This window comes from Haemorhous mexicanus, chromosome 1, assembly GCF_027477595.1.
Source record: "Haemorhous mexicanus isolate bHaeMex1 chromosome 1, bHaeMex1.pri, whole genome shotgun sequence".
NCBI lineage: Eukaryota > Metazoa > Chordata > Aves > Passeriformes > Fringillidae > Haemorhous > Haemorhous mexicanus.
The window spans coordinates 96,214,852-96,238,487 of NC_082341.1; positions in this window are offsets into that span (position 1 = coordinate 96,214,852).

A 23,636-nucleotide genomic window follows, 5' to 3' on the forward strand; every position below is an offset into this window, starting at 1 on the left:
TTATACCATTTAAAAATAAATATGCTTTCAGCTTATCTGCCTTCCAATAGCTCCAAAGTATTATAATTATTTTTTGGATGGTTGGCCTATAAAGCAGGATAGGGTATTTTAAATAACTGTTCTCTTTAAAAGAATCACATTATTTTCATGCCTTGGCATCACTTCTCACATAGAGACGGAGCCAGGAATTTTCAGTGTGAAGGTCCAACCGATGATCTGACAGAATATTATCATGTCTTATTGGAGTCACACATGGCTTGCTGTTATAGCTCTGTATCAACAGGAATCCAAATCCTGCAAGAGATAGAAATAGGTTTATTATTCACAAGACAGAAAGAAGATTTCAAACAAAGTTATTTGCACCAAAAGCCAGACTCAGCTTGTTTTGATTTCAAGACTGTTTTGTTCACATTTTTCCATGGATATTTTTTGGTGTTACACACCATAATATTTTTTTTCTGTAGATTTCTAACAGAATAATGATAAATAACTGCAAATGTATTATTATAATTTATTTATATGCATTTTGAGTTTGTCCTATTAGTTCCATCCTTATGGAACGCTACTACCTGGTGACCCTTCTGAAATGGCAGAACTCCAAAATTGTTTTGGCAATGAAAATGCATGATTAGAGGCATTCCTGCCATCACATATACTTGTAGCTTTCTGAAATTTAGCTTGATTTAATCCTGCTGTTCATTCATCTAGAAAAGCTGGGTGTAACAACTGTAGCCTACACACATTCTTTCGATTTAATGACAAAGTTAATAGGACTTTTCATGCTTCATCCATTTCTCTGACTGTGGACAAATTAACAGTCATGCATAGTTCTATTTCTGCTTAACTTTAATATAATAAAGCTCTCTGATTCCAAGTGCATCTTGGAGTGAAATCCTTTCTCCTCTTGAGCACATAATAAAACTTCTACTGATTCCTGCAAGTTTCATAGACTTCACCTGTGTTTGTTTTATTAGGATTAAACTGTGCAATTCAGATCTGGTTCTGGATTTCAAACACTGCAAAATTTGAGAAAATCTCAATCCCAGATTTAATGATTGCCCATCTTGCATGAGCCTGTACTTATTTAAAGAAAAAAGACATTTTGGTACTGAATACAGACAGTATTAATTTTGCATTCATGTTTGTTTGGGCAGAGTTTTTTATTTTATAGGGACTATCCAGATAACTGCTGTACCTCTGTGATTTAAAGTAAGAGTGTTTTAACACATTACTAAATGCCAAAATCCTGATACAAAAGACACTGCAATAGTTCCCTGACTGTTCTCTGCTATCCTATTAACTTCTCTACACATAAGGAGGTATAAATCATTGTATTACTCATACAAGTTCGCTAACCCTTAAACACTGATGCAGTGGTTGACATGAGTTTTGCCCAGAATTGAACATTTAGTCCTGACCTGGTTCAAATAATGGAAAAATAATAATTTTGTGAAGTGTGCTGTCATTCTGCAGTTTCTTTTTTTCTAAAGACTTAAAAGTTGAGATTTTTTTTCCACCCACGTTTGTGACCTTTCAGAAGAGACTATTCAAATTCTTATTTTTTCCTGTTCCTACTTTTTTCCTTTGAGTGTAAAAAAGAACAAGGTTCAAGGTTTACTTTGGGTTGCTTTTTTTTCCCCGACTACTTTTCATCTTTGCTATTCTACAACTATTCAAAATTTCTCCAATTCTGAAGCTGTTATCAGATCATATCTCAGATATTTTTCAAAGGTATGGAACTGCTGAAAAATTTCTGGCACGAAGAAGAATATCTAAAAATAAAGGAATAGAGGGAAGATGGTAGATAACAATTTCTTATATGAACAAAAAGAGGGGAAAAACAAGGGGAAAAGAAGAGAAATTAAAAACCAAGTTTAGTTCTCTGAAGATTAGGAGAAAATGGGAAAAAAATTGAAACAAATTTTTGGTTTAAATAAAAGATTTTTTAATGAAAAGTTTGATAGCCTTGTTCTTGGTTCTGCTGGTGATGACTCAGTCTCACTAAAGAGAGCTACCAGAACCCAAACCAAAGCTGTACATCAGCTAGCTATCTTAGCTAATTTACATAAACTAAAATAAATTGCTAGAGTTTAATTTTGGGGTAAGGTTGTTTCCAGTATAACAAGGCAAATTTTGACTATTGAAAGGTAAAACATCCAGAAGTGATCATCCTGTTAGGAATCAGAAGACTTCTAACCAGACCATCTCTCCAGGTTTCCTTGTTTTTTGGAAGAGAGCCAGCTGCTCCTCGAGGCACACATTATTCTGCTTTGATCCCCACGTGGGAACACAGAGGATCTGTTTCAATATTTAATGATTGTACTAGGAACTGGGAAAACTAACATCACTTTTGAGTTCAAGTTGCCCTCTCTGTATTTTGGGTTCACTCATTGTAAGACAAGTAAGACTTAGCTGTGGTTATACCCTTTACTATGCTAAAGCAAATCTGTAAAATTCAAAATTACATTCTTATTGTTTTGCCAACATTATATATTTGTCATTAATAATAACAACAATTTTCAAGGCATTCTTGTTCAAATACTTTATGCATTCTTATCAGGTTGCATTAGAAGGATTAGGCAATGCAATAGTTACATTAGTCATTCCTCACACCTCTGTACAACGCCTTCCAGGTGTTCCTTGATATTACTTTTTCCAGATACACCTGGAATGTAATGAGGAATTGCAGCTTCTCACTCCTGTTTCAGAACATTACCTTGGAGATGAGATGGAGATTGTTTATCATTTAGACAGTGGAAGAGATGAATGATTTATGGCAGTAACTCAGCAGCAGTGGAGGTAGTACAGAGTAATGCACAGGTTGTCGTACCCGCAGAGCACACCTATTAACTGTGTAGGATAATTGCATAATACTCCAGTCACTGAATTACTTCACATTCAAATTATAATAGAAGATTTCCCAGATGTCTGTGTTTTAAAAATTATGCCCTGAGATTTAAGAGGATTTATATTTTTATGCGAGAATAAAAGGAAGCAACAGATTAATGTAGTGACAGAGAGTATTAATTTTGCAGGATACTCAGGCATGTGCACAGCATAAGTATAAATAGCTCTGTCAGAATCTTTGGGACTCAAGGATCATTACTGAATTGCTCTTACTCTGGAAAAGCATGGATGCACCTTGTAGCCATGTCATCAGAACTCAGAAGGGAGGAGGGATGGAACAAATAGTAACAAAGTATAAGCCTGCTGTACCAGTACTTGTTACTTGGGAGGAGGTATTATCAATTAATCAGTGCTGCTCAGTGACAGCAAGTAAGCTGTTCACAAGCACACACCAATCTAAATAAGATGATTTATTGTCTCAGATGCCCTCCAGAATGTAATATGAGGTGTTAATTTGTTTTACAGTAATGATAGCCATGCAATACCTACATGAATGCTGTGTGACAGAGTATTGATGGGTCATGCTGCTTTGGAACCCATAAAAGAAAGAATAGAATTGGAAATCACTAAGATTTTTGGTGAAGATCTTCTATGCCTATCTTTATTATTTACGCTCCTCTGAATTTTATTTAAATCAGAAAATAAACTCTTTCCCCAAGTTTTTAAACAAGATTGTACAGAGATCATCTTGCTTCCCAAAAATTAGCAGCAAAATTCTCTTAATTGTAGTCTGAACAAGAGCAGGTCCAAAAATGTCTGCTTCTTAAGCATCTGAGCAGAGTGTTCAGCTGTTTTTTCAGACATGGGCTTGTGACACAGCATTCGGATTCTTTTCAGCTGCCCCAGAAGCTGGCCCTGCATGTGAAATTGCTGTTTCAAAGCCACAATACCAGCAAAGAAGGGTATTAAAAGGGCTTTCAAACAAACAAGGAGAGGAGCAAAAGGTAAAATCAGATACCAGTCCCAGAGAAATAAAACTTACAATAATATCTGGATTCTACATCTGCCCAGCATATGTAATTTCTGGCAATAAGTACTGTTGGAGAAGTAAATAAAGAAGGATGACAAAAGAATCAAGCTCAACACTGTGGCTGTAAAGATCAGAGGGCCAAGTTAATAACGAAATAACATCAATGGTCAAAGACTGCTACAGATTTTCTGACTCTCTATTTTTTAGAAAAAGACTCAGTCCTGCACACGCTGCCGACAGGAAAATGGGGATACACCAAAAGCAAAATTGTGTTTTGGTCTACCAGAGCTAACGTAGTAGACATTGATATGTCAAAATTACACAGGTAACAATCTCCTTCAGTGTGCTCATCAAGTTGACATTTTAGGTTGTTCTTTTCATTCTGCAAAAGAAAAACATGCTCTCTAGACCAAAAGGTGCATGGAAGCCAGGGAATGACAAAAAAGTGTTTGTATTTAGCATGGAAATGCAGTTCTTTGTCCTAGGTGGACCATAAAACATTCAGTTTAAAAAGAAACGGAATACAGAAATGCTGTTCTCATTATATATCTTTCTAGAAAGTTCTTCTAAGGATCAGCTCAAAGATATTCTCCAATATTATTTTAAGGCTCAGAACGAGCACTATAGGGTACTACAGAACCTTTCTACGTGTTCTAATGACAGAGGGTAATTTTGGCCATTCATTACAAAGTTTTGAGTTGGGAATACAAATAATTGCTTTATCCCAGTAGAATGGGGTCTGTTATTGGGCCCAGTCCCAACTGAGAGTGCAAAAGAGAGTGCTCCAGTGTTTTCCAAGTGTCCCAAGTGAAGTCAAATAACCAGAGTAAAGATGGCTTCTTCGTCTTTATGGGAATAAACTGCAGAAAGTAGCTTCAGCATGCACTTTCTGCTCTCTGTCACAAGACAAATGGCTTTATAATTCCAGGGGAACACTACTACCTTGGAAACTGGTAGTCATACCAAGAGAAATAGCACCTGAAACATCTGCATCTCAATTGATAGAAAGGTTTATGTGCTTAGGACAGACATCCTAAATATCTGGGGGCTTCACGTGGGAGAAAGCAGTAATATGAAATTTTCCAAGCAACCTGTCCTGCTACCAAGTTGGCTGCCATATGTCATATAGCATATGGGTCTTCCTGGATTTCTTCATTTTCATAGTAACCATGAATCATTATGGCTGGTTCTGACCCCAGTAGGAGATGATGCAATGTCTGGCTCTTCTAAATTATCACCATTATTTTTGCCTCTCCACAAGACTTGTTCTCACATGATAGTTAAAGGAGTCCAGCAGGTCAAAAGTCTGTACAATGACCTTATCTAAGGACCAGAGCTGGATATAGATGAAATTTTATCTGAGAGAAGTCCCTTGTTTTGATCAGCATCATCCTTTAGATGTTGTATTTCACTAGCCCTGGAGGAAGCCAGAAGGCAATGATGGTCATATTTCAAATAAAAATAGATGTTGAGTAGTAATCTTGCCAACACTGGGCCAGCTCTGTTCCTTCTGCTTCACTGCTCTGGTTCTGCACCTGTGTGGGTACAGTCAGTGCCTTGGTGTGAGTCTTGGCTCTAGCTCACCTCACAGAGCAGGCCTGCAATGACAACCAGCCTCAGCTAACAGTCCAAATTGCCAGGTAAATCCATAGGGATGGGACAGCTTCAAGGTCAAGCCAGAAAGTCAAGTCAGTGGGTAAGGATCAGGGTAAGGGTCAGGGAAGTAAAAGAGTGGGCACTGGTGAACCAACAATGTAGCTCAGGTAGAAATCAAGAGCCTGAGCCATTTGACAAGTACCAGGTGAAGGAGGGGCAGGCTCTCACTACAGCTGCTCACAGCACTGGTTTAAGTCTGAACAGCTCTGTACTCAAAACTGGCCCTGAGCCCAGGGTGCCAAACCCCCAGGAGGAAGATGTGGACAGGTCTATGATGGTAAAACTACTGAGAGTTTGAAAGTACCAGTTGTTGAAAAGAAAGATGAGAAAAAAAGGATGTGAACTTTCTTAAAAGAACACATTTTTACTTACCTACATATTATTTTAAGCTGTCTTTCTAAATCTTGGGAATGCCTTGTAGACATCTGTTGCAAGACTGGAGAGAACAGGCTGTATTCTTCCCATTCAGTCTCACCCTAAAAAGAATTCTCCTAGTAAAGGTTTATAAGACCCATGCTCTGGGGGTCTGAGCATTTCACTACCAAATGTCTGATTACTTTTCAACTCTATGCACAAGTTGCTACCAACTTGCCTTGATATGCATCAAAGGCGTGAGTTTTCAAATACACTGAGTAATGAAGAGATTAATAGAAGTCTTAGAAGTCTCTAAAATCTAGGGATGAAGTTCACTTACACTTGCAGCTGCTCTTGTCTACCAGGGTCTTCTATGAGGCTCCATCTGTGTATGTTCTGTATTAGATTGCTGAAGATCAGCCAGTGAATTTGGGTGAAGCATCCAACAGTTTCATCTTCAGAAATGAGACACACAGTGCATAAAAAGGATGCCAAATAATCATAGACACTCTTTCCCTGTTTCTAGGATGTGTTAGATTCTATGATGCCTAAATGACATAACAAGAGGTGACAGTAATGTTATTAGTCCTTATTCATCTCACCAAGCAGGGAACCCTAAAAAAAAAATCAAGCTTCAGATAGATTTTCTATCAAATATCCTCAGCAGCCCTTTGGTTTTGAAATATGTTTTCTCCTTTTTGCACTATCTTTTTCAAGACTAACAGATACTGATCACAAAAAGTCTGATGTTGTCCTAAGCTTGTAGCAGCTTTCAGAAACTCAGATTTATACTTTGACACATGAAACATGTAGAATGTGTTTCTAGCCAACATTTAGTCCTTGGCATCCTAGAAACCCTTTTTCTTTGCCTCACTGTATTCCTACCCATCAGCTTGTGCTTTCTGGGTCTTTCTGAATGCTAACACCCCAGACACCTGAGAGTACAGCCAGCATAGAACATGCTTGGAAATTTTCCACCTTTCCAACTGAGAAAGGCTCATTAAGTCTTGGAAATTAAGAAGGCAGATAAAAGGCTCATGTGATTGGTTTGGGTTTTTCTAAAGTCTTTTGGTTTTAAACTATCTGATGGATAGTTTTTAAGTGATCTGGAGAGAAAGAGATGTTAGCTACAAATTTGGGGCTAAAAAGCAGGATACAGTACTTTCTCTTATAAAGAAAATTAACTCCTTTCTATTTTAAAGAAAATGAACTCTAAGGCAAAGCAAAAAACTGTTAAGCAGGCAGAAAATGCAGAACAAAGATTGAAAATGCTTTAATTCCAACCCTTGTATTTGTGAATTTAAGTAAAGCTATGCATTATGTGTTTTAAAGTGATTTATCAAATAATAAGCCCTACAGTTTACTGCAACCTGGAATTGTTTACGGAATCTCACAAACAACAGTTCTGTGGGCAACAGCTGTGCTCAGCTGTGAGCAAAAGCTCTTCAGGCAGAAAAAGTGACATTTTGAGAAATCTCTGCATTTTCCACCCCAAGGTCTGCAAAAGAAGGTGTTAAGTCAGGACAGTCTGATGGAAGATAAAATTTATAAGTTTTCCTTAAAAAAAAAAGAAAAAAGTTTTCCCTTGAGAAACTGAGGAGCGGGGAAGGAAGAAGGTGTTAAGTGTGTGGAAATGTTTATGAAACAGCATATTCATTTCATTCTCTCTCTGTTGGAATTTCTTTCAGTCTTCATTGCACAGAGCAGCAGGAGAAGAGGAGCAAGTCCAAGTTCAAAAGAAGAAGTCAATCAACTCATCATCTACGATCCTTTCATAGTGAACAGAGAAAGGTGAAAGGTCTTCCAGAGTAAGACTGCAGAGGAGAAGCTCCTTTTATGCCCTCTGGGAACTTCTCTTTCCTCATCAACTATAGACACCTAGAAAGTCCCTAGACTACTGATTTTGGCATCTAACATCCCTGAAGCAGGGAGGTGTGGTTAAAGCCAAGAATGATTTATCTCTTGGAGACTGGGGAACAATAATGGAACTGGGTCTATTTATGGTGCCCCAGGTGGCCTCTTCCTTGCTGTGTTTCTTAGAACTGCTTTTTGTCCTCTGGAAGACAGCATTAAATTCTTCCCTTTTTTGAACTGATTGGTTGACACAGTCTGAATGGGTGCCAGAGGATGAGCCCTGCTGTCTGGCACCAGTAACTGGCTCCAACGAGAAGTCTCTCCCCATTTCTCTCATACACCAGAGAACATGAAGGAGCTTTGCCCTGCTGAACTAAGCTGTTATCCTAACTCTTATCTACAAGACCTCAAACATCAAGAAAGCAGGAGCTTGAGGTGTTTTACAGTTTCACATTGCAGTTGGAATTTGGGAATCACTTTTTAGCTCATTCGACCAAGGGCTTCTGATGACTTTGGACATTGCCATTGTCCATGTAGTCTTTTTACAAGTTTGTAGGGGAGAAAAAAAACACTTTTCATTTTGAGGAGTCTCTTTCCAATTTATTGTGGAAAAGGGGAAGTGATGGAAAGGCTCGGCAGAACATTTGCAGTCTTTGTTGTTTCCTTAAAAAGCCTTGCATCAAACTTACAGGGAGACTGGGGAATCCAGTGCTTTCTCCTTAATATCTCCTCCTTAATATTGCCTAAGGCCACTGTGCAGTAGCTTTCCGTGCTGCACTCCCTCTCTGGGAAACTCTCTTAAACCCTTAAAATCTGTTTTAGCAGGTGGAACTCTAGCATGCATTCTGTGCTGTGCTGATCACCTTCCAGGCACTGAGGCACTGTAACAATGCCAGTCAGCTGTCAGGCTTTGGGGCTTATGATGTTTAGGGCCAACAGTTCCTTATGGAGTTCAACCACAGAAAGCTGCAGAAGAACAGGCACAGGTGCTAAAAATATCTCATATGTTCAATATTTTCAGGGTATTTTTTTCCATTGTTGGGGAGAGCTTGCACTGATATGCTGGAGGTTCTGCCATCCTGGCAAACAAGCCAATGTGGACATGAGAATGAAAAGAAATCATTCCTGAGTTTTATGTCTACCTCCTTCTTAGTTTGAAGACTTGCTTCTTGGAAGTATTTTTCCTCCAGATAAAAGTCTCATCTGAGATTCAGACGTATTTGGGTTTGAATTCCAGACACCGACTTGGAAAATCTTGCCTTGCACATGGAAAAAGTGATACCTGACTCTAATGGCTCGCTGCAGCTCTATCGTTTTCTCATCTAGTGGCAATGCTTTCTTAGCATTCTGTGCTTAACAAAGTTCTCTTTAATGAGGTCCTGCAAATGATTTGCAAGCCCTGTGAGGAGTAGTCTGAAGTTTCCTTTAGGCAGTTGCTATCAAAGCTGAATGCCAATGGGCTTCACTATGAAAACCTACTTTTGTCCATACGTTGAAGGGTGTGTCCCTGTGCGTATGAAGACATCTCCTCCTATTCTCCTGAGTATTCCCAGGTGAGGCTGCCTTTAATCCAGACTGCACTTTGTACAATTTCAGCCTTACCACCTCCATGCCCTTTATTGCTCACCTGCTCCTCTCCTGCTTCTTGCCAGTTGTCTTCCAGTCTGGTTTTGATCAAGCTTGCATTCAGTCAGCCAACTCCAGTGTGGACTAAATAGCTTGGAAACCAAAGCATTTGCAGAAAATCAGTTAGCAAACTTAGTTTCATTGCCCTGTGTAATTTTCTTTTTTCCTTACCCCAACCAGTTAAATCAATAGGATTGTGAAATATTCCTAGAAATTACCTAAATATATAAGGAATGGAGGTAATTTAAAATGGCATCTGGAGGCCAGGAGAAATCATTAAATGAATCCAAGCCTTAATTTTTAATTCCTAAGGCCTCTTCTTCTGCAGTGCAGTTTATGGCAAATCAAATTTCTACTGACAAATGTAAACAAATATTTTGAGGATTTCACTCTTTGAATGCTGTTTTACAGGAGCAAACAAGTTCTGCCAATATCTCACATTGTTATGGAGACTTGAAGCGACATGTTCAGTTTGGGGTATTATGTTTTTTCTTTTCAGTGACTATTTCAATAGACCAAAGGGGAAATCTCCTCACAGTGCTTGGTTTGGTCCTGTTAAAAAGGAAAAATCTGTGAACTTTATTTGCAACTTTTCATCTCGGTCAATCTCTTCTGACAGAAAACAATAGCTGTTGGCTGAGGTGCCTAATGCTGAGGCCAAATAAGATTAGGGAAGGTAATATTAGCTTGCATATCCTAGAACTGTTCATGGTTTGTGATAACCATTGAATAACCAGCATCAAATCAGTGTTTTCCTGATAGTAATTTACAAACTAGCTCCCACAAAAAACCTGTTTCATTGAGTCTGTGATAAGCCAAGGGTATGAGGAGACTGATGAGAGGAGCTAGACAAACCCACCTGTGCCTGAGTTCATACATCAGCTGAATGGAAAAAATAGTGCTTAATTTATTTATTTTACAAGTCTTTTGCAAATGTAAGTCGTAGATGTCCCCACGGGGTTAACAAGACCTGTACAGTCATTCTATTATTGTGACACATCTGATAATTTTCTTGGCTTTAGAGATGATTTTTCTTCCTGTCATCAGTCATTTTGCTATAGATATTCTGAAAAGTCACATATGATAAATCCAACTGTATCTACTTTTATCATCTAGCAGAGTCTGGTGTTATTTGTTTATGGAGCCAAGTGCAATTTCAAATTGAGCAAAACATGTATTTATTCTCACTTTGGAGAGAATGTCCGCTTCTTTACTATCCTATCTTCAGAATGTCAGATGAAAGCTGTGGCTCACCTGTTTACAATGAAATTCTCTCAAGGCTTTATTTCCTATTTCTGGCTCTGCCTGATCTCTTCAATATGGCCTGAATATTTCTTTGAACTTTAGTTCTTCATTGTGTTTAATTTCTAAGCTGATGGTACTGAGTCATTGATTTCTTTTCATGGATTTGAACTATGTTCCAGTTCAAGACATGATTGGAATTTTTTTCTCACACCTACTAAATATTACTTACTTACAGATCAACTCCAAGTTATTAATCTGGTATACAAATCCCATAAATGTGGCAATTATTCTTCTTTTCACCATCCTTATGTAGGCTCTTATCTGATGTTTGCAGGCAGCCAAGAATGTCTGCAGCACGTTTAGAAAACTTTACAAAAACTGCACTTTGATCCTTACTCCCATTGCTTGTCATGTCTGTGCCAAATTCACTTTGCTCTTGAAATGTCTTCATAGAATCCTGTAGACAGCATAGTCATTATACCTTACCATTTTGATGCCCTTTCAATCAGAAAATTTTGAATCCCGTATTTAAGTCAAGACACTAAAAAAATGAAAATTTACGTCTGGAAGAGAAAAACACAGCTTAATGAATGCCAATGCAAGTCTTTACTTGAGATAGTTCATCACTGGCTTGTAATCTTATCCTCCTCTGCTTCTGTTAATATTGTGTTAAAGTATTCAATGGGCAAGATGGGAATTACAGAGAGACCATGCACTTGTGCATTTATCAACAAGGAATAACTGAGGAATAGTTTATAACAAACATATCTTATTAGCGCAATATAATTTTATTTTTTGCTGCAGCACATTATATATCTGTTCAGTCCAGTATTTATCAGCTGACCTCCTCTTCTCATCAGAAATGTAATTTAGTGCTTTGTAAAAATAATGAAAAAATGAAAGAACCCTGTGAGGTACGAAGATGATCCCTTAGACCTATTTGTGGGTATCAAATACAAGCAAGATTATAAATCTTATTTTCCAAGATAATGAGGTGCTTGAAGATTTAGAAAGACACTTTGCAAGATTGTCAGATGCACATAGGCACTTGGTTTCCTAAGATGCACAGAGAGTCAAGCCCAGAAAGGACATGGGGGCTGTGACATGCGATACAAGAGTATCCTAAAGCAGAACCTGTCACTCAAGCTAGATGGAGGGACATATGGCACAGACTTGGGAGCTTCAGGTGAAGAAAATAATTAAACATCAATTGAAAGGCAGTTAGACAGCAGCAAGTGTAAGTCCTTCCTTGACAGGCTGTTCTTTTCTATTTTGGGTTCTGTATTAACTCTGGTCTCTTGAAGAGTGGAGTGTGAAGCCACACTTCAGAAAAACAGAGGAGAGTCACTCTGTTTTTTCAGAGACAAGTTATTAATTCAGCCGGTGAGCACCTGTGATTCTTTATATCAGATGTCTGAGCACAGAGACTTTAACAAATGTACACCCACTGAGGATTTTTAGAATCTGTATTTTAGACTTAAGTGTCTTAGCCAATCTTAATATGTCTGAGTCCTTTCATGACCAGAACCTAAAAGGTATTTTTTGAAATTTCCTAAGTCTTTGAAGTTCTTAATGGGTGGTTATGTATACTGTGGGATAACACAAGACTTTTGAAGTTCTGGGTAGGGTTGGGATGTACAAACAAATGTGGAGTTGGAGTAGGGGTGTGAACCAAAGGCCCTTCTGATCTGAGTTGTTACATATGAAGTCTAGTGTTCATGAATACTAATATGTTGGTATATATGACCTCAAAAATTTGTTCCCACAAACGTAAGTGCTGCTAGAACTCCATCACTTTTATGTTTCCAAAGAAACAAATGTAAAAGGAGTGTGAGATTGACCCATGCACCATTTAAAACTTTATAGGGTTACTTACATTAAAAATGTGAGGTATTTGTTGAACTATTAGTATAAACGTAGCTTTTAAAGTATCTGAGACCCTGGTCTAGTTATTTATTGTTCTAGGAAATGACTTTTATGAGAGCTGCACAGAAACCAGAGACTTTTGATTCTAAGTCTAGACTAAAGCTCAGCAAACAGTCCAGAGAAAGTGGCTTTCTGACTTACTGCCCAGTGTGGAGGAACAGCTTCAGTAACAAAAAGGGTTACCTCAGATGTGCAAGTCGGTTGTCATCACTATGAGATTTTTTTCCCAGAGGCCATTCATGTACTGTAATGACAAGTAAATTTCTCTGAGGGACTGTAGCCGGTTTTCCCAGTTTAGTGACCATGGCATGCAGAATTATTTGAAATCTCTTCACCAGAAATGTTGCTTCTAGTCCACTATTCAGTACTCTGAAATGTACAGAGTCAAAAAGATGCTACTGATCCACAAACAGAAAACACCAGCTATTTCTCCAGTCAGACTGTTTCTCTTCTTTGAATAAATGGGGCAGGACATGATGTTACAAAAAAGCAAAGCAGAAGACAGAGCCTGTAACTGATGATACAACTTCCTTGTGCAATAAGACTCTACCCTGGTGGTACCCAACTGTGAAGGCAGGTAATGTAAGAACAGCTCTATCAGGGCAGATCAGAAATCTTTCTCTTCCAGTACTGCATCCCTGGCATTGGCATCCAGGGGATGCCTAGAGAAAGGAGCACAGGGATGAGACAACCACGCAGTGCTATTTGCCAGCACACATTCTCTGCCTCCACCGGTTTACAGCTGGCTGCCTCTTCCTTTCTACTCTATACCTTTCAAGAGATTTTCTGACACAAATTTTTTCGCTTATGTTTTCGAACTCATAGAGCTTTTGGCAACCAGTATTTGGATTTTGTAGTCAGGGCTCTCCCAGGTTCTGTGCCTCTTGTGAAGCAGGGACATGCTATGTGCTTGGAGCAGTACCTTTCAGTCCTGTTTGATTTCCAGGTCCTTATGCATTTGTAGTATAGCAAAAAACAATCCTTGACCAACTTATTGTTCTTAGTTACAGCTTGTGGCTTCATTACTAATAGTCTGTGGACTCCCAGAAGCCTGCTAACCCCTGGTTTTACTCTCTAATATCCCTATGACCTCTCTTAAATAATGCTGTTAGTCTACCACACAATTTTCCCAAAGAGACCTCTTATTACACCACCAGACCTTTGCATTGGAACTATTCATGTTTCCAAAAGACATTCCAGTTATGTAATAATGAATTAATTACCATTAGCAGTATGTAAGGATATTAGTTAGACTCCTTCTGTCTTAAATTGAGTTTGATTTTTCAAAGCAAAGTTAATTAAGAATACACATGAATTATGCAATCTTTAAGCATGACATATTAAAAAAGTAATTAGATTAATTTAAGAAATGTGTATTTTATTTGTGATCTGTAACACCAAGAAATTGAGCTGTTTCTTTCAGTTTTAGTTTCTATAGCCATAAATTTTATGTGGAAAGTATTTTGATATATGAATAAAAATTCTTACATAAAGACTGAATACTGTTCTGCTACTTAGTTGGCAAAGGTACATTATATAAGTGTGTCAAAACACAGAAATATAAAAATTTCTATGGCAGGCTGAACCAGACCATGAAACTAATTTCTTGAGAAGGGCCCTACCAAATCCTTTAGACAGAAATAAATTTCAAATGCAGCAGGAAGAAAAGCCTGCTCAATGCTCCGCTGAAGTACAGAGTACTAAAGGGTATTTTCATTCTGTCTGGCTGTAATGCTGAAACCATACTATTTCTGGAAGACTGAGTAGTATCTTATGGCAGTGACTTTCAGACTTTCAGTTGATCAGGCATTGTGAAGAAGATGTGATTCTTGTCAAGGTTGCTTTCCCATTCAGACCCTTCCTTTACCTTCTCTCCATGACAAAGCAGAAAGCTGGGGGCCTCCAATGCACGGAGAGCATTCATCATTTTCTGAATGGTTTGTAAGAATTACCTACTGGAGCTCTTTTATCTCCAGACTTGTTTTGCAAAGAGAAGCCAAAGCAAATATCCTGAGTAACAGTAATGTGTTTTGTTGCTTTCTGTAGCTGAAACCTTGTGTGATTTAAGATCTTAAACTGCTCAGACAGTGGCTGGGGCAAAGGGACCTACACTTCACATTGTTTGCACAACAGTGCTAAGAGCTGCACCAGAAAGAGTTACTTTTTGATTCTAAATAATATGTATACTTTTATGGTATCAAGCCTGTTTAATAATTGGTTATACAAGACTTGGAAAGGGGAAAGTTGTAATCCTAGAGTGGGCCAGTGATGAGGGCAACTGTGCCCTGGTAGGTGAAAAACAGACAATAAAATGGAAGAAAAGAAAAAAATGTGCCAAACAACTGACTCAAAATCACATCACTCCTTGGAAAATCCTCTTAATTTCAACAAGCATATTCACAGGCCAGCTAAAATCTTCACTGGAGGTCAATCAGCACATTCTTCCATTAACGTGAATGACCTAATGATGATTTAATCTACCCGAGGATCTGGCCCTGAGCATTTAGCCGCAGGTTAGATCTGATTCTATCAGTTTTTCAGCCTAATTTTCCTGCCTGAACACTTGGAATGACTCTCCTCTAAGCACACAGTGTTTTCTGTGTCATCATTTCAAACTAGCCAGCAAGTTCTGTATGGCACCAAAACCAATGCTGGAATGAGGTGCAAGCCAGAGATCCCAGCTAAGACAAGCAAATGCTTCTGAACTCACACACTCATTGTCCAGAGTTTGTGCTAAAGAACAAGCCCAGAACACCGGCCAAAAATAATGAGACACTTGCACAGCTAGAAAGAAAAAAATAAAAAGAAGAAAAAAATATCTCGACCAAAGAGTCTTAAAACTATTCTGAAAACATAAAATAAAACCACATCATCTCCAGGCTGGATTTTTCTTTTTTTCCTCTAAAGTAGCTATTTAAAACACACCAACCCTCTACAAATACCCTCTTCCATTATGAAGTCTCTCATTTTTGGGCCAAAGTGCTTGAAGGAAAGCATCAAATCAGGCAAGGCCAGGTGACTCAGGTCAGAGTGGTTTGCTTCCAAAGTCAAAGCTCAAGGGTATTTCGTGACTGTAAATTCTTTTCCTCTTACATACAGGTCTGGTGAGAATTTACAGGAGAACAGAACTGTTCTAATCTTGGACTACGTTTTGTCATCTCAAATATTGTCATTTCAAGCCGATTTATTTCAAAGTAGCTAGAGAAGTGCTGTGGCAGTGATTTCTTGGACAAGCAGCAGGTACTGCAGCATCAGGTTGAGGGTGCTGGTAGGAAAGGCTGGGAGCAGCCAGGGTTGTGTCCTCCCTTCCTCTCCCCACAAGCTGAGTTGCACAAGAACAACCTGGATGAAATGGGTTTCAGGCATTGCATTTTTTTTGTCTTTACAGTTCTGGGGACTGTGCTACTCTCACTGCTTTGTGGTCCTACAAGAGGGGGCGTTTGGTTGGGATGAGAGAGGCAACAGGAACTTCGATCGATCGCTCACCACCAACTCCAAACTCTTGTCAGGTAGTTATGATCCATCAATCTTCCATTATATGAAAGCAAAAATGCCAGCCTTTCTTGACAGAGGATCCCAGACACTGTCACTACTAATTGTGATGTCCCATCTGGAATTCTGATAGATTTAAATGTGTTATTCCCTTTTGACTAATCTCTTTAGTTCAGTCCCTTCCAGCAGTGCCATTGCTGCACGGCAGGGAGAGGGGAGAAGCTCTGATTATTACCTGTAGGTGTGGGCACTCTTTTAAGTAAGAGAACTGAGAAGGGAATAATCAAGAACAATTTGCAGCTCCCTGAGTAATGAAAAAATTTACAGCCAGTGAGTCAGCACCAGACTTGTAATTCTGGTGAACTTGTGCAGTTTGCCCGTGAATGGGAATCCAATCACACCACAGCATCATCACACACAGACAGGCAAAGGGCCAAGGTGCACAAACTCTTTATCCAGTACAAGAAGGAGGCAAACCCATGCCAAAATACTCTTTGGAAGATATACACGACATTTTGCATGACACTGTGTTTGTGTACCTTTGAAAGCTCTCCCGCAAATGAAGAACTAGTTAATAAAATTGTTTTTTTTCAAATTCAATACATCCAGTTCATAGTAATATAAGATATGGACTTTGAAATCTATATCTATGGGCAGCTTTGGAAAATGATACTCTTAGGAAGTGCTGTTTGGAAGGGAGATGTCCCTTCCAAACAGCACAGGTCCTGAGGAACGGCCACAGTGTTTTGGTTTGGTAGCAGATGAGTTGAGCTCGCCTTGCTTTGGGCTTGTCCCCTCCACAATGGGTGGAGTACAAGGCTGAGAAATGCAGAAGGGAGCAGATGAGGAGTGAATGGAAGAAGGATGAAGAAGAAGATGCAGCATATGTAGAAACAGTGTGACAGAAAGAAGAAACCTACTGAGCAGAACTTTTGTAGCAAAGGAGAGAATAAAAACAGGTGGGACAGAGATGAGAGACAAATATGCTGCAGAGCACATCAAATAGAGCATATGATGATAATATGGGCAGGTGGCATATAATCACATCCTATTGAATGTGGATGCTTTTTATCCATCTCCACAACATTGGAGTGCCTGCTGTGGTACTGTTTGCCAAGTCTGCATTTCCATATGCCACATGCCTCCAGGTTGCCATCAGCCTGCTGCCTATTTGTCCTAACTGAGCACCCCAACCACTTGTGTAATTACCATTAAGTGAATCCAGGTTCCGAGACAGGCCATCCTGAACTGAGTGGGAAGGACTTGAGTTGGGTAATGGGAACCACAAAGCATCAGGCATTTTGAAATTTATGAGAAAATGAAAGTAGAATATACTGCCATTTATTTTCAGATACAGAAAAGTTCAGAGCATCTACTCCTGACCCAGAGAAGACTAAGTGTAGAAAATAGTTGTTTTGGACCAAGAGTGGAGCTTCCTGTGAAATAGCGCTTTTACAGCATGTATTTACTTCATAGGAAAAAAAAAAATTATTTTCTTGGTAACCTCCTTTTTCAGTTACTCAAATATTAGATACCCTCATAACAAACATGCATGGTTGTGTATGAGCCACTGCCATTCTGCCTTTGAAAAAGGTCCCAGGTAGGTCAGCTCCTTTGCTGGATTGTCTGAAAAATGACTTGAAGGGACCAGCCAGCATGTTTGATCAGAGAGCATGGTGTGTTTTTTATCTTCTTGCTTTATCTCCCATCCTTGGTTTCTGGTTAAGAGTTATCCTCTCTCCAGCTTTCTCTGGAGATAACTATTCATTCTCTAAGCTCTTGATCCTAGCAAGTTTTATCTGCTACAATATCTTACATGCTTACCACACAGATTTTCCCATGCTCTCTTTGCTCTAGTCAAAATATTTGCAGGAAAGCTGAATAGACATCACTTCTGTCTCCCTTTCACCTTACATGACCTAAATTAGTACTTAGTTATACTCTTCTTAGTGGTATAATGTGGTGAAGGCAATTTATTTGCTATTTCCTGGCATGTTTGCTTTTTGTTAGTGAAACTAAGAGATAATAAAAGACCTCCAATTGGAGATATATAATTTTACCAGGGAAAAGACCAAGAATCCTTTAAATCACATAAGTACGTGTAAGCTGTTGCATATGGATGTACTTAAGTTTTTAGAGGGCTAGACAATTTTTTACAGTTAATGTGTTACTATAGCAACAGCAGTACTTATTCTGGTTCCATTTGACATTCAGACATTAATAGCTGACAGCATTTTGGATGGGTTATTTGGGGGTTTTAGCCTCCATTTTGCCCTGTTAATAGCAATGAAAATTAAGCATTGGGACAGATTCTGTTCATATTTAGAGAGGTGCAAGCTTGTTCTCAGCTGAAGAATTGCATAATGTGATCAGTAGCAAAACCTGGCCTGTCTCAAAGATACTGGGAAAATCTCTGAAGAAGATGAGCCCTTACCTTACAAGCTTTCTGAAATAAGCAGCACCAGAGAGCTAAAGAAAAAAGTTCTTTAGATTTTCCAGAAAATCGTTTATCTCAGTAAAAGTAAAGCTTGTACTGGCTCTCTCTTCTTTGCAGAATATAAAGTAGTTTATGAATATTTGATTGAAAATACCCTTTGGTATCATGATTAGATGTTATCGTATTCACTGCTTTGTGGATTAGAACCCATGGATGTTCAGAAGTCTAACTAAGCAAATTGGGAAACACTGGATACAGCTTGGCAGAACTTGGTGGTTAACCCAGGGAGTAATCATTTGCCCCAGAAATGATGTTGATGAAAACAGTTTGGCCATGGTGGCTGTAAGAAGCTGCCTTTCCATACTGAGAAGGCTTGGATTCACCTCGAACAAAGAACAGGCTATAGAGAAATGCTGTAACTTTTACCCATGTTTAGTTCCACTGCTTGTAACACACAGACATATGCAGCTATATTACCTTTCTGATTTACCAAACAAAAAATCTCTAATAATAGAGATTTTAAAGGCATCTGTAAACATATCAGAACAATATCTGTGTATACAGTGCAATATAATTTCAAGACCTTTTATTGATAGTACAAGAACTCTGTTTATGTTTCTGGCAGAGATTTTAGAGTACATAATACAGTATAGGAAACAGGTGGGGCAGTAATTTAATATTCCTAGTGGCATACTTTAATATCAGAAGAGGCCACTGAGAGTCTTCAAAGAAGTCTCAGAACAAGAACCATTTACTGAAATGATGTATAGTGTCTACCAGATTTTGCATCAAAGCATGTTTTTAAAGACCACTATAAAGAGGAGAAAACACTACTTTTATTAGGAAATCTATCTTTACAAAGGGAAAAAGTCCATCATCATTGCATTATCTAGGCAGCAGCTAGGAAGCATTCCAAGATCTGGGATAAGTTTACAGAATGGTAGGTAAAACATTTAAGCATAAATGTTTAGGCATAAATGGACATAATTCACCTTTACACCAATGTCTCTCAAGTGGTGCAGTCACGGACCAACTTATTAGAAAGTGATCTCCTCAATTATAAAATTGTATTAAAAATCTTAAAGGAAAAAAATGTGAATTATTAAACTGATGGGTGAGGAGCTGGATGCTAATGTCCTGTTTAAAATTAGCAGGAGTTTTAAGTTTGTTACCCTGCTGTAGTAGCAGTGTCATTGTAATAATGATAACTTAGGTATCTAAGTGATTTGTAGGGCTAAATAATGTGTTTCCAGGCTATAAGGCATTGCTTTTAGCTTAAAAAACATAAGCCCTTTTGGCCTCTCATGTGTGGCTGAATGGGACAAAAGCTACTGCTTAAGATATGTGGTCTTTTTGGTAAACTGGCAGTCTTGTTTGCCTTCAAAAGACAGTGCTATTGCTGTCTTTCAAGGCAGCGTGCCTCCTTTTCACCAGATGGTTTGTTTTAGCTGCTATTTATACCCCCATATCTATTCCTGCACTGAAGAAGGCCAGGTTGAGGCCTTATTAAGGACTGGTGGTTTTATGAAAGAAATAGACTGGATTTTTCACTTGGAAGAGAGTCTCCTTCATGTACAGTTGTACTGTGAGCAACTACCCAAATGAAAGGTGTGGTGGGATTTTTTTTTTTTTTTTATAGCCCTTCATTTTCTTCTGATTCAGATATTTTCCATTTGCTTACTTAAAGCTCTAACCAATGCTCTAACCAACAACCATGAAATATAGCTTCTCAGTCAACACCCTCCATTTAAAGAGGAAATAGGTCTGTCACAAACCCAGTAATAGAAGAACTATTCAGTGCCAGTTACCATCCTTTTCCCCTGACAAACATGCATTCTGCTTGTTTTCTCACACAGCCTGGCCTCAAGTGAAGAGGTAAAACAGCCTCACGGTGGCCATCAAGATGGTGCAGACACAGAGCTGCACAAGCCCAGTGATAAAGATGACATTGCACATCTCTGTTCATCTTTAACAGTAAAAATTCTGTGAGCTGTTACTAACTATCAGTTGTTATTTCTGCTACCGACAAGCAAAACTGTATATATTCTAGCTCAGCATACCAAGTTTCTGTTGCTTTCTCCAAATTAGGAAGCCTTTAAGGGAACTGGATAACTATTGAGATGTCTGTCAAACGCCATTGCTGAGTATGCTGCTCAGCCATCTCAGTAACTACCCTCATCATTTATTAAACAGAATGATTTGATTTATGTAAGTAGTAGCCAAGATAGCCTTCCCAAGCACAGTAATTATAATAGCAGATAACCACCAAAACCCATAAATATCTTTTGGAAAAGCTGCAATGTGGGCTTCAACCTCCCATGTGTCTATCCCCCTCCATTTTCTGTTTTGTAAAAATGATTACAATATGACATTAAAATAGTAATTGTCTTTAAAAATTTCAATAGCAGATTCCACATTTGAATAACAAGTCATGGCATATTTTCCACATGCAGGGTGGGGTTCCCAGCAAGCTAATGGGAGCTCATTTGCAGATGGGGTATAGTGCTGTATTCATTAATGTCTCCTCTGAATGCTTCCACAAGACTTATCTTCAAGACTTACAAGACTTAAATATTGGCATAACACACTCACCCATCAAACAGTTCATTGCAGGTAAAAAAGATTAATAAATGTATGGTGCAGGTGAGGTAAAACATCTATTCTAAATTACATTGAATAATCAGGAAAAAAAACCCCAACAGAACAATTAAAACTTTACAGCATAAAATTTTATTGCTTTTTCCAGTGTGAGGCAAATCAGCTAAGAAGCCAACAGAGTAGTAGTTTCTTGCTGTCAGAAAGGCATTCAAAGCATCTGTACAAAGTGGTCTGCTCTGAGGAGGTGTAGCAGGTCTGTGGGATGCTGAGCACCAGTCCTGCTGCAGCATCACTGGGGAAAGAGCTGGGGCCATGGGGGCTGACCTGGCCATGGTCAGGATGCAGGGAAAAGGGGCAGTAGAGCCTGAAATGCCCTCTGGCACAGACAATCTGGTCCCTATGAGGCTGCAGATATTTCAGAATTCAGCCTGATGCCCAGTTCTGCTGTATATTTGGGGGAATTTCAGATTCAGACAGAAAATAAAGAGAAAATTTAAAAAAAAATCTGAGGCCAAGGTTCCTTTTCAACATGATAGCCTTTCTTGCCAGACAGGATATTCTAATGATGTTCTTCTGCTGAACAATATGAAACATCAAACAAGTCGCCTTACAATAACATGGGTGGATCTAACTGTCTCCATATGCACATTTTTACAGCATCATTGTTCAATTAATACTTTATATGGTAAAAAAAAGAGTAACAAAAATATTTCATCTGGAAGGATGATCAAAGATTAGTTTCTCTCTGCTGAATATTGTGAGAGTATATAATATGGGACATAAGTCAACTTCTTTTTCCAAAAATGTCTTTTGGTGTAATATTTTGTAAGTCTTATGGCTTTTATTGCAACAACTATATGAAATGCCTGGGGAGGAGAAATATATATATATGTATGTCTCAAATCATCCTGAAATGCCTCAAAGGGGGGAAGAGAGAGAAGGGGAAATAGAAAGTCATATTGTAGTATTGTTCTCAGCTTTAGCAATGAAATTACCATGATGTAATATTGAATAGTTATAGGGTTACTGCAGTAAAAATATTTATTTTAAGGGACAAGCTCCTGGAATACTTGACTTGCAGCTGGTAAAGTCATACCTTCTAGTAAAGAGAGGGAACATCTTATCATCACAGGAATAATAAGCTTGTATATTAGAAACATGAAATATTAATATCAATTTTCATCTATTTCTAATTCAATGAACTAGAAATATAGTTAGAAATATAGATTAGAATTATGGCAGAAAAAACAATTTGCCATGTGACATTTCTTATTATGTAGCATGTTTCATTTCAGGGTGAAGTTGTGGCTTCCTATGATAAAGGCTATGGCTACCTGTAATTCCCAGTGATTCTGCAGCAGAGACAGCATCAGGTCTGTGGTCTCCTTCCAAGAGAAACACAGATTAAAGACAGCCCTGTAACTCCTGATTTCTGCATTCAGAGCTTGCCTCTATCACCAATGTGATGTGTTACAGGGAGCAAATTCACTTCATACTTTCCAACTGTGAGTTTAAAAATAGGATAAATACTTCTCTGTACCATTATGGTGGGATATGTCGGGAAAAAAAAATCACCCATCAAGAAAATTAAGAGCAGAGAAACAGACTGAAAAGTGAAACTGAACTTCAGCTGAACCCAAAGGTTATGCACATCTTTACATGGCTCCAAACACAGATAACCTGCAGCCTTCCTGCCAGCTGCAGTGCTGAAGCAGGTCCCTTGGCGTAGGGTCGGTGTGAGATCCTGTCCTATGGTGATGTAGGACAGAAGTTACAGAGCCTGGAAGTTCAGAGGAGCACGTTGGACCTGGCCTACCACCAACCTGCATATTCATCTCTCTTTCAGATGAGAAAGAGGAATTGCTAAAGATATGTCTCCTCAGTGGATTCAGGGAATGCAGGCATCCCCTATATTTTGAACCTGTTTCCTCCAGGGAGGAACAAAGCCATGTTTGAAATAAAGGAAAGACAACAACTTTCCAGTTCCATTTTTTACCCCCTGGAAATCCACAGAGAGAGAAATGTGGTGGGCTTAAAAATGCTGAAAACAGCAATGCAAAATAAAGCTGATTGATCCTGAAGTTTTCCTATAGTGAAAATGAGTGAGGTAGATTAATGCTAAACATAAAAAAAGCCAACAACCTAACAACTGTAAATCTCACTTGCTTCCTCATGTTAAGGTATAAGCATCTTTTAATTTACATAAGCACATTCTATATGAGTAATCCCTATCCCTGTGGGTTTCTGTCCCTAGGAAAAATTTATGTTTCATGGAATTTTTGCTTTGTTCTCTGTGGTTTTATAATTTTCAGTTTTGCAGTTTTGGGGGTTTAATTTATTTTGTATAAGTCACAACTCTGAATTCTTTGTAACAAGAAGTGTTTTCTTGATATGTTATCAAAGATGTAATAGGAAAAGTTTAATGTTTTAACCACAGGCAAAATGCCAGAATTTTGTCTGCTCTGGACAAAAAATATGGGTCTAAACAGACCCAACAAAATATTTATTTTCTTCTCCTAGCAAGAGTATGAATTCAACTGCATATCATTTAAGGCAATGAAGTTGAGGTAC